Source organism: Euprymna scolopes, chromosome 15 (assembly GCF_053919585.1).
Source record: "Euprymna scolopes isolate OS-2025 chromosome 15, ASM5391958v1, whole genome shotgun sequence".
In the NCBI taxonomy this organism is placed as follows: Eukaryota; Metazoa; Mollusca; class Cephalopoda; order Sepiida; family Sepiolidae; genus Euprymna; species Euprymna scolopes.
Window position 1 is genome coordinate 22,772,114 of NC_136496.1, and position 14,094 is coordinate 22,786,207.

General features: G+C 28.7%; 1 protein-coding gene and 1 pseudogene across 2 annotated transcripts in view; both read right to left on the bottom strand.

The window, feature by feature from the left end:
- Positions 1-14,094, bottom strand: part of LOC145293747 (uncharacterized) — a 340,430-nt gene that overhangs the window by 40,209 nt on the left and 286,127 nt on the right. The window lies entirely within an intron of this gene.
- LOC145294410 (U2 spliceosomal RNA) lies at positions 2,840-2,992 on the bottom strand (annotated as a pseudogene).

A 14,094-nucleotide genomic window follows, 5' to 3' on the forward strand; every position in this document is an offset into this window, starting at 1 on the left:
AAAAAAAAAAAATTTTTAATTTAAAAATCAAATTTTAATTAAATTAAAAATCAGTTTCATGAGAAGGAACAACAACAAAGTCAATTATCTGTACGATCGTTTCGGAAATCCGTGCTTTTTATTTGTGGTATACATGAAGTTATGTAGAATAATTATATATAGTTTTTTTGGTAAGCACGGTCTCCTCATCAGCAAATTTAGGAGGATTTTTATTGAATTTAAAAGACACCATAAATAAACCTAGCATTAAAAGTGAGGCAGATGAATCTGAAAAAATTGAAATAAAAGGTTGGATTTAAAATTTATAAGAAAATTAATATAGGTTATAGATAGAAATGAGTAGAAAAAATATATTTTGAATTTACATAAGACATTTGATTTAAAAATATATAGAGATAGTTACCTTTTAGTTTTTTCTTTTTTTGAAATCAGGAACTGTGTTTAAAGTAGTCATTTAGATGTTTGCTATAGCTTTTTATTTTATTGAATGATGAATTTTAAAAGGGTGACGCTCGTGCAGTAAATTGTTTCCGTTAGCGTATTTTGATTTAAAGACGCTACAGTTAATATATATAGAGAGAGTATTTATTTTGCAAGTTTTTAAGGGGAGATAATTGTCCTGTATTATTGACTTTATTTATTATTTGATTTATGGGTCTAGGGGAGGTAATTGGTCTAACTTAATTTATTTAAAAAAAAATTGTAATCTATTTTTACTAATGAGTAATTTTTAATGATTTAAGGTGGTTTATATTAATTAAATTTAAACCAACGTTTATGATTACACGTCAGAAGCTCGTGTCTTGAATTTACTAGTTTGGTTGTATTTTTTATATCTTCATATTTTAAAATGTTTAGGGTTTCTTTTGTACATAGTGGACAAAATTTATCTCCTGGTTTATATGATTTGCAAGTCTCAATTATTTGACATTTTAAGTTGAAAGAAATATTGCTATTTTTTAGTTGCCAAATATAGTTGGATAGAGTAGTTTGGTTTGATAGAGAGTTATTTTTAAAAGAATGTTTGTGCGTTGAAATTCTATGTTTTATTGGTGTCTTTTAAATTCAATAAAAATCCTCCTAAATTTGCTGATGAGGAGACCGTGCTTACCAAAAAAGCTATATATAATTATTCTACATAACTTCATGTATACCACAAATAAAAAGCACGGATTTCCGAAACGATCGTACAGATAATTGACTTTGTTGTTGTTCCTTCTTATGAAACTGATTTTTAATTTAATTAAAATTTGATTTTTAAATTTTTAAATTTTTTTTCAAATTTTTAAATTGAAAATCACTTTACTTAATATATATATATATATATATATATATATATATATATATATATATATATATATATATATATATATAATGGTTCTAATGGCGAAAGACAAGAATCAGTCTACAACCTTAATCTTTATTTATTTGTTTCAATTTTTTATATCGGCGAATTAGATTTTCAAGACCCGTAATGAAAGCATTGCATTTACCCATCTAGCTGCTTGTCAGTGACGAGAAATACAAGTAGCCTCGACATAGTATTCATGAAGTAAATTAAGAGAAGAACGGTGCCTAAGCAAGACGGAAAAAGTGATGTCAAAAACATTAAAAATACATTTTGATGATGATGATGATGATGATGATGATGGTGGTGGTGGTGGTGGTGGTGGTGGTGGTGGTGGTGATCATCATCATCATCATCATCATTATGATAATGATAGTGGCGGTGATGATGATGATGATGATGATGATGATGATGATGATGATGATGATGATGGTGGTGGTGGTGGTGGTGGTGGTGGTGGTGGTGGTGGTGGTGGTGGTGGTTGTGATGATGATGATCATCATCATCATCATTATGATAATGATAGAGGCGGTGATGATGATGATGATGATGATGATGATGATGATGATGATGATTATGATGATGGCGACGTAAGATTTCAGAGAAATGATATGTGAAAAAAAAACGAATGGAAACTACTATATAAAATATTAATTATCAAAACGTTTTACTTGCCCTTCGATTAATTGATTTCTTTGTTGAAAGACATAAACCAATCATTAGGACTCACCTGAAAAATAAAAAACAAATGAAAGAGAATTATTTATAGTGATGCAGACAAATCGGCACTGATTCGATGAGTATAAGTTTACTATATTTTTTTTTGCAAACACAATTTAATGCAAAACACATTTTTTTTAAAATACATATACATAGAGGTAGACAAACAAAAAACAGTTTGTTTTTATCTGTAATATTTGTCAACATTGTCATCAGTTATCCATAAGAAATATTTAAACTGTTTGTTTATTTTATGTAATCGAACATATGGATACGGCAATAACCTGAGAATAATGGAATAATATGTACGTATTCAATTAATTTGTAAAAGTGATCATTTTTTCTCTCAATTATTACATTTTTTTTTAATGTATTATGCTATTTTAGTAATTTCCATTTAAACATCTTGTTATGTAAACGTATACACATCTATATCAATAAAACATATGAATATGTATGTGGAAATATTTAATCGATAAACTCTTAAACTTCTGGACACATAACACTGAAATTAACAGAAAACATTAAGCATACACCTGGGATAGTTTATAACGAGTACAATTTTGTTCCGATGAAGGAATAATGTGTACAGAAGTCGGCAAGTCGAAATGCTAGATGCTCATTTAAACTTGCCGGCATTTCTATTATTTTGCGCATGCGTAAACTAATAATAGCTTGGATTGTCTTGTGGATTTTCTCTTATAGATCTTTGGCCGGTTAAAATAGATTTTAACGGATCAAATTGGGACACAAAATTGAAAAAAATCGTTATACATTTTATCTGGTTGTAAAGTGGGTGATAATTTTACATTAAATTAATACAGAAAAGTGATCCCCTTTATATCACAAAATTACAAACATAAGTACAGCATGTAGTAAGACAGATACTACACTTTGATCTTGGCCAAAGGGCCAAGAAATGGGTATTTATTTGCTCCCTCACCGAGCAAATTAAGCACAAGGCCGATTTTTAATGTGAGGAGCATATATATAGCAAAACTGGTAAATATTAAAAACTTGAAGAAGGTGCTCAATAGTATTGTAGAGCAAATATACATGTTTTATTTTGTCACCGTTTTATCTGTTTAGTTGCAGATATTTCTGCTACCGAATCCTATCAACGAATCAGAAACTTCGTCAGATTTGAACAGTCTGTTCGAGTCTGACGAAGTTACTGGATGGTTGATACGATTCGGTAATAGAAACATTTGTAACTACCCAGATAAAACGGTAGTAAAATTATATATATATATATATATATATACATATATATATATATATATATATATATATATATATATATATACTATAACGTAATTTACAGCTTAGTAAGTGAGAGTAAATTGAGAGATCGGGGGGAAAATTTATATTATTAACTTCATCTAGTACTCAACGTTTGAGAGATGTAAATTATTGTAATGGAATATTGATTTATCTCATACAGATATCAAATAAGGCTCCTTGAATTTTAAAAATATAATGAAACAAAAGTGAGATAGAATTTCCTAAATATATACATGATCACTCTAGGTTTATTAATAAAACAGTTATTTCAAATATCTATTAGAGAATTTACAATGCATATGCATATGCAAATAAATACGTCTTGGAATGTAATGCTCTATTCTTACTACAGAAATATCTGGGCATGGTGATAAAATGAAATTTAGGAGACGGAAATAAGCTACAGACAAAGCTGATATTCGATTTCATATTAAATCCGTAACACATCAATTGACTAATAATTATACCATATAATCTAATATATAAAAGACATTATGTATGTCTGTCTGTCTGTGCGTATCTATATTTTCAGATTTTATATCTTCCAAAACTAAAAGTCGTAGCTGTACAAGGGGCCTGAAATGATATTTTTTATGGACCGTTTTTTATCGATCGTTTACCGGTTAACATAGTTTTTACGAGGTCAAGAAGTTGTCAAAATTGTATAAAAATCATTATACATTTTGGACACTCGCTTTTCTTTTAGATCTAATTAATTCGTATAACTGTCACATTGGTATATTAATAACGTCACGATCTTTCAATGCTACAGTTTGGTTTCGGTTTCAGTTCCGGATGATGGCATACAAATACTTTTTTCTGTTCTTTTAAAATCACGACTCTATAATAATATATACGAAATCTGGATAAATAAAAAAATATCACATTAAAGTGTATTTTACGACCGAACAAAGTCGGGCGCCTTTCGCTGCTAGTTAAATACAAAAAAAATATAAACACAATCGAATTAATTGAGAAGCAACGGACAATAAATGGAAAAAAGACAATTTACTACTTTTTCCTTTATTTAAATTTAATGTTTAATCAAGTGACTGTTTTTAATGAATTGAACTATTTGAAACCCTTTAATATAGTGACATCATGATTAAATATACAATCAGGATATATTCTCTTATGGTCACTAAACAAGATACATATTAAAATGTAATTTAATGTAAGATTTTATACCTTCGAATACATCATATACAAGTATTAAGTGTTATTGTATAGTAAAAAATAAATGCCTTTTAAATAGTAATTGCATCGAAAACGATGAGGTGATTAAATGTGTTCTTAAGTATAATAATAACAACAACAACAATCACAACACAACAACAACAGCAATAATAATAATGATGATAATAATGATAATAATAATAATAATAATAATAATAATAATAATAATACTAATAATAATAATAATGAAAATAATGATAATAATTTTTGATCCTGTCACTATAAACTGGCATCAAATAAGTAAAGGGGATCAAGGAGGATGAAAAGGTCTAGAGACAGAAAGCACGAGCCCGACCTCCGCTAGATGAGTGCAAAATGATTGGGACCTTGGAAAGACTAATTGCAACATGCATTCGAGTGAAGAATAATGGTTTCTGCCAACGAGAAATCAATGAAAAGTGGCTAAGGCGAAAACGTAAATCCATGTGTAAATTGTAAAGGAATGTAGTGGAGAGAACTGGAAATCTGGGAAGACATTTTGTCATTCAGACTTCAGACAACACCATAGCTTGTTCTCACAGAGGAATCTTTCCTGATGACCTGTGTGACTACCCCTAGTGAGTCAAACAACAACAACAACAACAACAATAATAATATTAAAAATAATAATAATAACCATAATATATATATATATATATATATATATATATATATATATATATATATATACAAGTGAACATGTTTGTCTTTGTGCATTCCCCTACGCAATAACTCTGTCAATATTCAGTTTACAGACTCGGAATAGGGTACTTAGATTTGGAAAAATCTTTGTAATCCGTTTTTGGCCAGAAATTTGTCTGTTAAGGGGCCAAAGTTCAACGATGTGACCTTTGAAAACTCTACCAAACTCCTCAGCTAATTTTGGGTCTAAGCACTTCAAATTTTAGATGTAGGTTCCTATGACATGGATCACATCTTAATTTGATTTCAGCCCAAAACATGAAACGTTAAGCGATCAAAATTGGGATAAAATTCAAACAAATATGACCTCTGCAGTTACTACCAAATTACTCAACCAATTTTTTATCCAAACGTTTGAAATTTAAAGTAAAAAGTATTCAGACTTGAACAAGCTTTTCTGTCGGGTTTTGGCCAAAATTTGCCTGCCAAGGGGTCGAAGTTCAAAGGATTTTACCTTTGTGATCTCTAGCAAATTTTTCGTGTACGCATTTGAACTTTTACACAAAGCGTGTCTAAACATGCAGCAAGTTCTTTTTAAATTAGTTTTTCGGCGAAAGTTTTGCTCCCAATATGTCACAGTTCAAAGAGTTGATCTTTGTAGACTACCAATCTACTCTCCCAATTTTGTGGCTAAACGCTTGACATTGTAGATGAAGGTTACTTGGACATGGATCAAACATTTTAACATACTAGCAGGTCAGCCCAGCTTTGCTTGGGCCCTATGTACTGTCCATAACTATATGTGCGTATGTATATATTATATATATTAAAAAGTTTGACTCATTCTTTTTCTAATACTTTTTAAAGAGATTCTAAATGATATTTTACGGAACTCTTTTTGGACTCACTAACTGACTCATTTATAGCGAACATTTCGATATCACTGGATATTTACAGCCATACATATTGGACTTTGCCGGGTATTATCTTTAATTTTATCTATAAACTCATACTTTTCTGCACATTTTCGTTCGCAAATGTTTTTAAAAATAGAGCTAACCAGCAAAAATATATACTTATCCATACTTACATTTTGCTAACTTTTTTTCTTCTGAGGAGAATTGCCTTTTTTATTGGAACTCAATGGAATAAGGGACCGTTTAGCTTTATTTTGTATTACTGGTTTTAAATAAACCATTGTAAAATTAATTATACAATATGCTGGCTTTTCATAGTAACCGTGTGTATGTCAAAAATATATCTCTTATTGTTAAGTCAACCGTATTACTGCGTAGATTACTGTTTGCTATTACTCTTTTAAATGATTGATCTGATCTTTGGCCGGTTAAAATAGATTTTAAGGGATTAAAATGGGACCAAAATTGAAAAAAATATAGTTATACATTTTATACATTCATTTTAGTTAATTTGTGATTGTATATTCTTAACTGCTTCAGATGCGTGTCACGTTGGTTCAGTTGTAACGCCACCAGCTTTGCGTGCGACGGTTTTGCTTTCGGTTTCAATCCTAGCTGATGGAGTACAATGATTTAAAAAAAAAAAAATTAGTAATTTTGTAAGTTTCTTTGGCTGTTTAGCTGTTTAGATCACACGATAGCAAAGGAGGTAAGGGGTTTAATGGGGGACATAGCTGGAGAGCTAATAGCTTTGGTCTCGATTTTAGATCATCTCACCAATGTAACAGTTTACTACTTTTAAAATCAGTACAATATATTATGTAAAAAACGCCATAGAAAATTGACTCTAATAATAAAAACAAGATTTGCATGTATTAAAATGTATTGAACTTACTCTACAACCGTGAAAGATCCGGCATCCCCTGCTAATACATATATAAAAGAGAACTTGAATATCTACTCTTTTAAATGATTGATCTGTTTGTTTTTTTTACCCTTGTCAAAGTGATGCTCTCACGGCTATCACAACAAGAAGGAACAATGTGCTTTTTCTATGTCGTCAGACATTTTGTTGGCAGTTACACTAGCCGTCATTTCTGAATTGATACAGTATCATCTTAATAATAGACTAGAAAATATAGGATATATTTCAATGGAAGCGATCGATCAAAACTTAAAAATGATACTAACTTACAGAGAAAGGGATAATCTTGACAATAGTTCGTTCAGCACAAAATTGCTTCCACAAACTAAATCGGAAAGAAGGGATAAACCTATCGACGGACAGATCGATTTATTTATATGAATACATTTTTCCAAAATGCAACGACAATAATATGCCAGTTTGAACGAAATATAAGTTTTTCTTTAATGTTATATTGAATTTTAGACGAAAAATATCTTCCCAATAGCGTTTACTTCCATACGACGAGGCCATAAGAACTGTTAGTGGAGAAAATTCTAAAATTAACACGAAGTAATGATATTTTATATATTAACTGCTATTTTATATATGACGTGCTATTTTATATACAAACTGCTATTTTATATAGTGTCTGTTATTTTTTATAAGAACTATTATTTTATATATGCACTGTTAATTTATATAAGCAATGATATTTTTATATAAATTGTTTCTTATAAACGAACTGATTTTTATATACGATCTGCTATTTTATATATGAACTGGTATTTTATATATGAACTGCTATTTTATATATGATCTGTTATTTTATATAAAAACTGTTATTTTATATATAAACTGTTATTTTCTACATGCAATGATATTTTATATATGAACTGCATTTTTTGATATACGATCTGCTATTTTATATATGAACTGCTATTCTATATATGAACTTCTATTTATATATACATTGCGACTTTATATGCGAACTGCTACTTTATATATGAACTGCCATTTTATATATGAACTGATATTTTATATATGAAATGATTTTTTATATATAAACTCCTTTTTATATACAAACTGCTATTTCATATATGAACTGCTATTTTATATAGGAATTGATATTTTATATACGATCTGCTATTTTATATATGAACTGCTATTTTATATACGAACTGCTATTTTTATATGAACTGTTTTCATACGAAGGTCTATTTTGTATCCGAACTGATATTTTATATTGGAACTTCTATTTTATATATAAACTTGTACTTTATACACAGACTGCTATTTTATATTTGAACTGCTTTTTTAGAAACGAACTGCTATTTATGTCCGAATTTCTACTTTATATAAGAACTGCTATTTTATATATGAACTGCTATTTATATACGAAGTGCTAATTTATATATCAGTGAATTAACAATTGATTACTTTATCTCTTCTACTCCGCATGAATGAGGAATGAGGAAATTTGTTTATTTTTTTAATTAAAATGTAAATAAAGTTGTATAAAATTTGCGTTTGGTCATCTTCATAAAATATACAAGCGAAACACTTAAAAATGTTCATGAAAACATAAAAAAGATGTAAATAAATATATGTACATAAAATGATGTACATAAAAAAAGATGCACATAAAATGATGTACATAAAAAGATGTACAAAAAAGATTTACATAAAATGATGTACATAAAAAGATGTACATAAAATATGTACATAAAAAGATGTACATAAAATGATGTACATACAAAAGATGTACATAAAAGATGTGCATAAAACGATGCAAATAAAAAGATGTACATAAATAGATGTACATAAAAAGATGTACTTAAAAAGATGCACATAAAAAGATGTACATAAAAAGATGTACATAAAAATATGTACATAAAAAGATGTTCATAAAAACGATGTACAAAAAAGATGTACAAAAAAGATGTACATAAAAATTATGTACATAAAAAGATGTACATAAAACGATGTACATAAAAAGATGTACAAAAAAGATGTACATAAAAACATGTACAAAAAAGATGTACATAAAAAGATGTACATAAAACGATGTACATAAAAGATGTACATAAAGAGATGTACATAAAGGATGTACATAAAAAGATGTACATAAAAAGATATACTTAAAAAGATGTACATAAAAGCTGTACATAAAAAGATGTACAAAAAAAGATGTACATAAAAAGATGTACATAAAAAGATGTCCATGAAATTATGTACATAAAAAAGATGTACATAAAACGATTTAGATAAAACGATCTACATAAAAAGATGTACATAAAAAGATGTACTTAAAAGATGTACATAAATAAGATGTACATAAAACATGTACATAAAATAGATGTACATAAAGAGATGTACATTAAACGATGTACATAAAAAGATGTACATCAAAAGATGTAGATATAATGATGTACATAAAAAGATGTACATAAAAAGATGTACATAAAAAGATGTACATAAAATGATGTACATAAAAAGATGTACATAAAAAAGATGCACATAAAATGATGTACATAAAAAGATGTATAAAAAAGATTTACATAAAATGATGTACATAAAAAGATGTACATAAAATATGTACATAAAAAGATGTACATAAAATGATGTACATACAAAATATGTACATAAAAGATGTGCATAAAACGATGCAAATAAAAAGATGTATATAAATAGATGTACATAAAAAGATGTACATAAAAAGATTTACATAAAAAGATGTTCATAAAAAAGATGTACAAAAAAGATGTACATAAAAAGATGTACATAGAAATTATGTACATCTTTTTATGTACATCTTTTATGTACATCGTTTTATGTACATCTTTTTATGTACATAAAACGATGTACATAAAAGATGTACATAAAAAGATGTACATAAAAAGATGTACATAAAATGATGTACATAAAAAGATGTACATAAAAAGATGTACATAAAACGATGTACATAAAAAGATGTACATAAAGAGATGTACATAAAAAGATGTACATAAAAAGATGTACATAAAACGATGTACATAAAAAGATGTACATAAAGAGATGTACATAAAAAGATGTACATAAAAAGATGTACATAAAATGATGTACATAAAAAGATGTACATAAAAAGATTTACATAAAAAGATGTACATAAAAAGATGTATATAAAATGATGTACATAAAAAGATGTACATAAAACGATGTACATAAAACGATGTACATACAAAGATGTACATAAAATGATGTACATAAAAAGATGTACATACAAAGATGTACATAAAATGATGTGCATAGAACGATGTACATAAAAAGATGGACATAAAAAGATGTACATAAAAAGATGTACATAAAAAGATTTACATAAAAAGATGTTCATAAAAAAGATGTACAAAAAAGATGTACATAAAAAGATGTACATAGAAATTATGTACATAAAAAGATGTACATAAAACGATGTACATAAAAGATGTACATAAAAAGATGTACATAAAAAGATGTACATAAAATGATGTACATAAAAAGATGTACATAAAAAGATGTACATAAAAAGATGTACATAAAACGATGTACATAAAAAGATGTACATAAAGAGATGTATATAAAAAGATGTACATAAAAAGATTTACATAAAACGATGTACATAAAATGATGTGCATAGAACGATGTACATAAAAAGATGTACATAAAACGATGTACATAAAAAGATGTACATAAAGAGATGTACATAAAAAGATGTACATAAAAAGATGTACATAAAATGATGTACATAAAAAGATGTACATAAAACGATGTACATAAAACGATGTACATACAAAGATGTACATAAAATGATGTACATAAAAAGATGTACATAAAAAGATGTACATAAAAAGATGTACATACAAAGATGTACATAAAGAGATGTACATAAAAAGATGTACATAAAAAGATGTACATAAAAATGTACATAAAATGATGTACGTAAAAAGATGTACATAAAAAGATGTACATAAACTGATGTACATAAAAAGATGTACATAAAGAGATTTACATAAAAAGATGTACATAAAAAGATGTACACGAAACGATGTACAGAAAAAGATGTACATAAAATGATGTACATAAAAAGATGTACATAAAAAGATGTACACGAAACGATGTACAGAAAAAGATGTACATAAAATGATGTACATAAAAAGATGTACATAAAACGATGTACATAAAGAGATGTACATAAAAAGATGTACATAAAAAGATGTACATAAAAAGATGTACATAAAACGATGTACATAAAATGATGTTCATTAAAAAGATTTGCATGAAAAGATGTACATAAAAGATTACATACAACTGAAATAAAACGCGAACAATAAAGAAAACAAGAAATTGAAATGAAATTCGAAGCCTCAAATATGCAAGCAAAATAAACTGAGTTATAAAAACCTAAATTATTATATCAGACTAAACTGAAATTCGAACGCTTGAATATCTCTGCTATTATATAAACGCCACTTTGTGTATTAGTTTCTTCCTCATAGATTGCCAAACGGCTGAAATAATCTTCTCCAAATTCTACACGAAATAATTTATATATGTACCAGTAGTTTTACATGTTTTATACAGAAATCTAAAGAAAACCTACCTTTAGAAGCTAAAATATCACAACACTTATTAGTATTCAATTTTATGACGATGATGATGATGATTATGGTGATGACGTTTGTATTTTTAGCCTACTTAAAGTGATTTTCAGTTGGGTCATTGGCGTTTCGATTTCTCTAAAAATATCATAACTATTACACACACAGATTTGGTTTCGAATTCATATATCTCTATAATTAAATAAATGCAACTTTGTCTCTATGTGTGAGTTTGTTCCTTATAGACTCCGAAACGGCTGAACAGATTTTGTGTAAAATTTACAGAACTATAGTACATAAGTTAGGGAGTGATCTTAGTTAAGTTTTTTCTCAGAATACCCCCGATAATTACCGATAATCGAAACCATTGTTTTAATTTATCCATCATCGGTAAAGCAATTTTCCCATGTCGTAGCTTAACAACAACGATAGTACAACGGGTCGTGAAAATTCTACTGTAAGTTGATGGCGTGTCTGTTTTGTTTTTTTCTTGTCTTTGGTTTTTTTTTGCATGTCGTGGTCTCCAGGCTCACGCGCCGTACGTAAATTTCTTTCTATTTTTTTTCATTAACTGCAAAGAATTTTATTACGCCTTAAAATTTACGTGATTTTTTTTTTTTTTGCATAACGGGGTCCATAGATTCAAATCCCGCACATAAATTTCTTAATGTTTTTTTCCTTAATAAGAAGTTTATATAACACAATTTAATAAAAGAATCAGTGGCTTCTCTGGCGTTCAATTTAGAATAACATAATTTGGACTAAATTACTGCATGGAGGCATGTGAAGCTTCCTCCCGAGCGAGCGATATCAGGAGTGTGAAATAGTCGTTGATTATTATTAAATCCAGGGCAACGACGTGTCTCCCGGCTAGTTTACCTATAAAATTAGTATAATCTTAAAACCGCATATATATGTATGTACGCATATACAGGATGAAACAATAAATGTGTCGTCATCAAGGAAACAACAGTACAGCTTTAGTGTAAAATTTCTATCAAAAAATACTTATTTAGGTAACTTGATTATGGAATTGACGTCTATTCAATGTAGGCGCCGTCAGCCTCAATTATCGCCTCGATAGAGGTTCGGAAGTTTAAGCATGTATTTTTCCACAAGCGCCGGCGGGAGCGGTGAATTCTTGAAGGATGGTGGCGATCAGGCTAGCTTTTGTGTTGAGGAAGGTCATGTTGCTGATGTTCTAGACCTGTGACCAAACGTCTCGTCAAGCGGGTTAAGGTTGGCGAAATAAAAAGTAGCCAGCGGGAGAAGAGTACCAAATCGTAGCAATCTATCTAAAGCATAGGCTGAGTCTCTTTGGGGTTGTGAGTCGGCGGCGTGTCATGCGACCACGCCCAGGGCCTGCCAAGAGCCACCTTATTGCACCAGCGGATCACCAGTTTTTTGGCATATTCACGTACATTTTGTTATTGACTTTCAAACCGAAATCGAGGATGTGAGGTGGCCTGATGTGGCCCTCACTTGAAACCGAACCAAAAGTCCGGAAACTTCGTTGATTTTCATCAAACAGAAATGGAATCATGTCGTTTTCTCTAGAGCGACAAATTATCGTTCCACTCTTTATAGACACACACACACACATATATACATATATATATATATATAGAGAGAGAGAGAGAGAGAAAGAAAGAGAGAGAGAGTGAGAGAGAGACAGAGAGAGAGAGTGTAAAGAAGCTTTAAGTGAAAAATGCGTAAATAAAAATAAAGAATGCAGTTTAAATTCCCGGAAAAAAACACTAAATTTAACCTGTCGCAGCTACATAATCCGATTTCTAAAAAGTTTATAATTACAAAAGAAAAGTCAACTATATAAGGATAAAAAAAAAAAACTATATAAGGATAAAAAAAAACGCCTCAACTAAAATTGTAAAAAAAAAACAAAAAAAAACACACATAGCACTTTCTGAAAAGTCTACAATTATAAAAGAGAATTCAAACATATAAGAATGAAAAACGGGGAAATATTTACTAAAAGTTCTTTAAATAGAAAACGGGGATAGTCAGCTGCCTACCATGTAGCTGTTTCGGAGATTTAAAAAACAGGACAGTTGTAAAATACATGACTCTCCAGTGGAAAAAAAAACACTTCCACAAAAACAAAATATAGAATAATACGGTTACATGTTATACTAATATATAAAACAAATAAGAAATAATATATTAATAATATATATAAGTAAATTTAATAATATTATTACAGTATCTATTCCGCGACATGTTTACTATGTTTAAATCCTTTGAGAATAAAACTGTAGAAAAGCTTTGGCACCTTTGATATATATATATATATTTATACAGGGTGAACAGAAAGTCCTTGGACAATTTTTAGTTTTCAAATTAAATATTGTTAAAATCACTTTTTCTCTTTTTGAATAAAGTAAGTATTTAGTCTAACTATTGATCTAATTATTTTCAACAAAAATATTA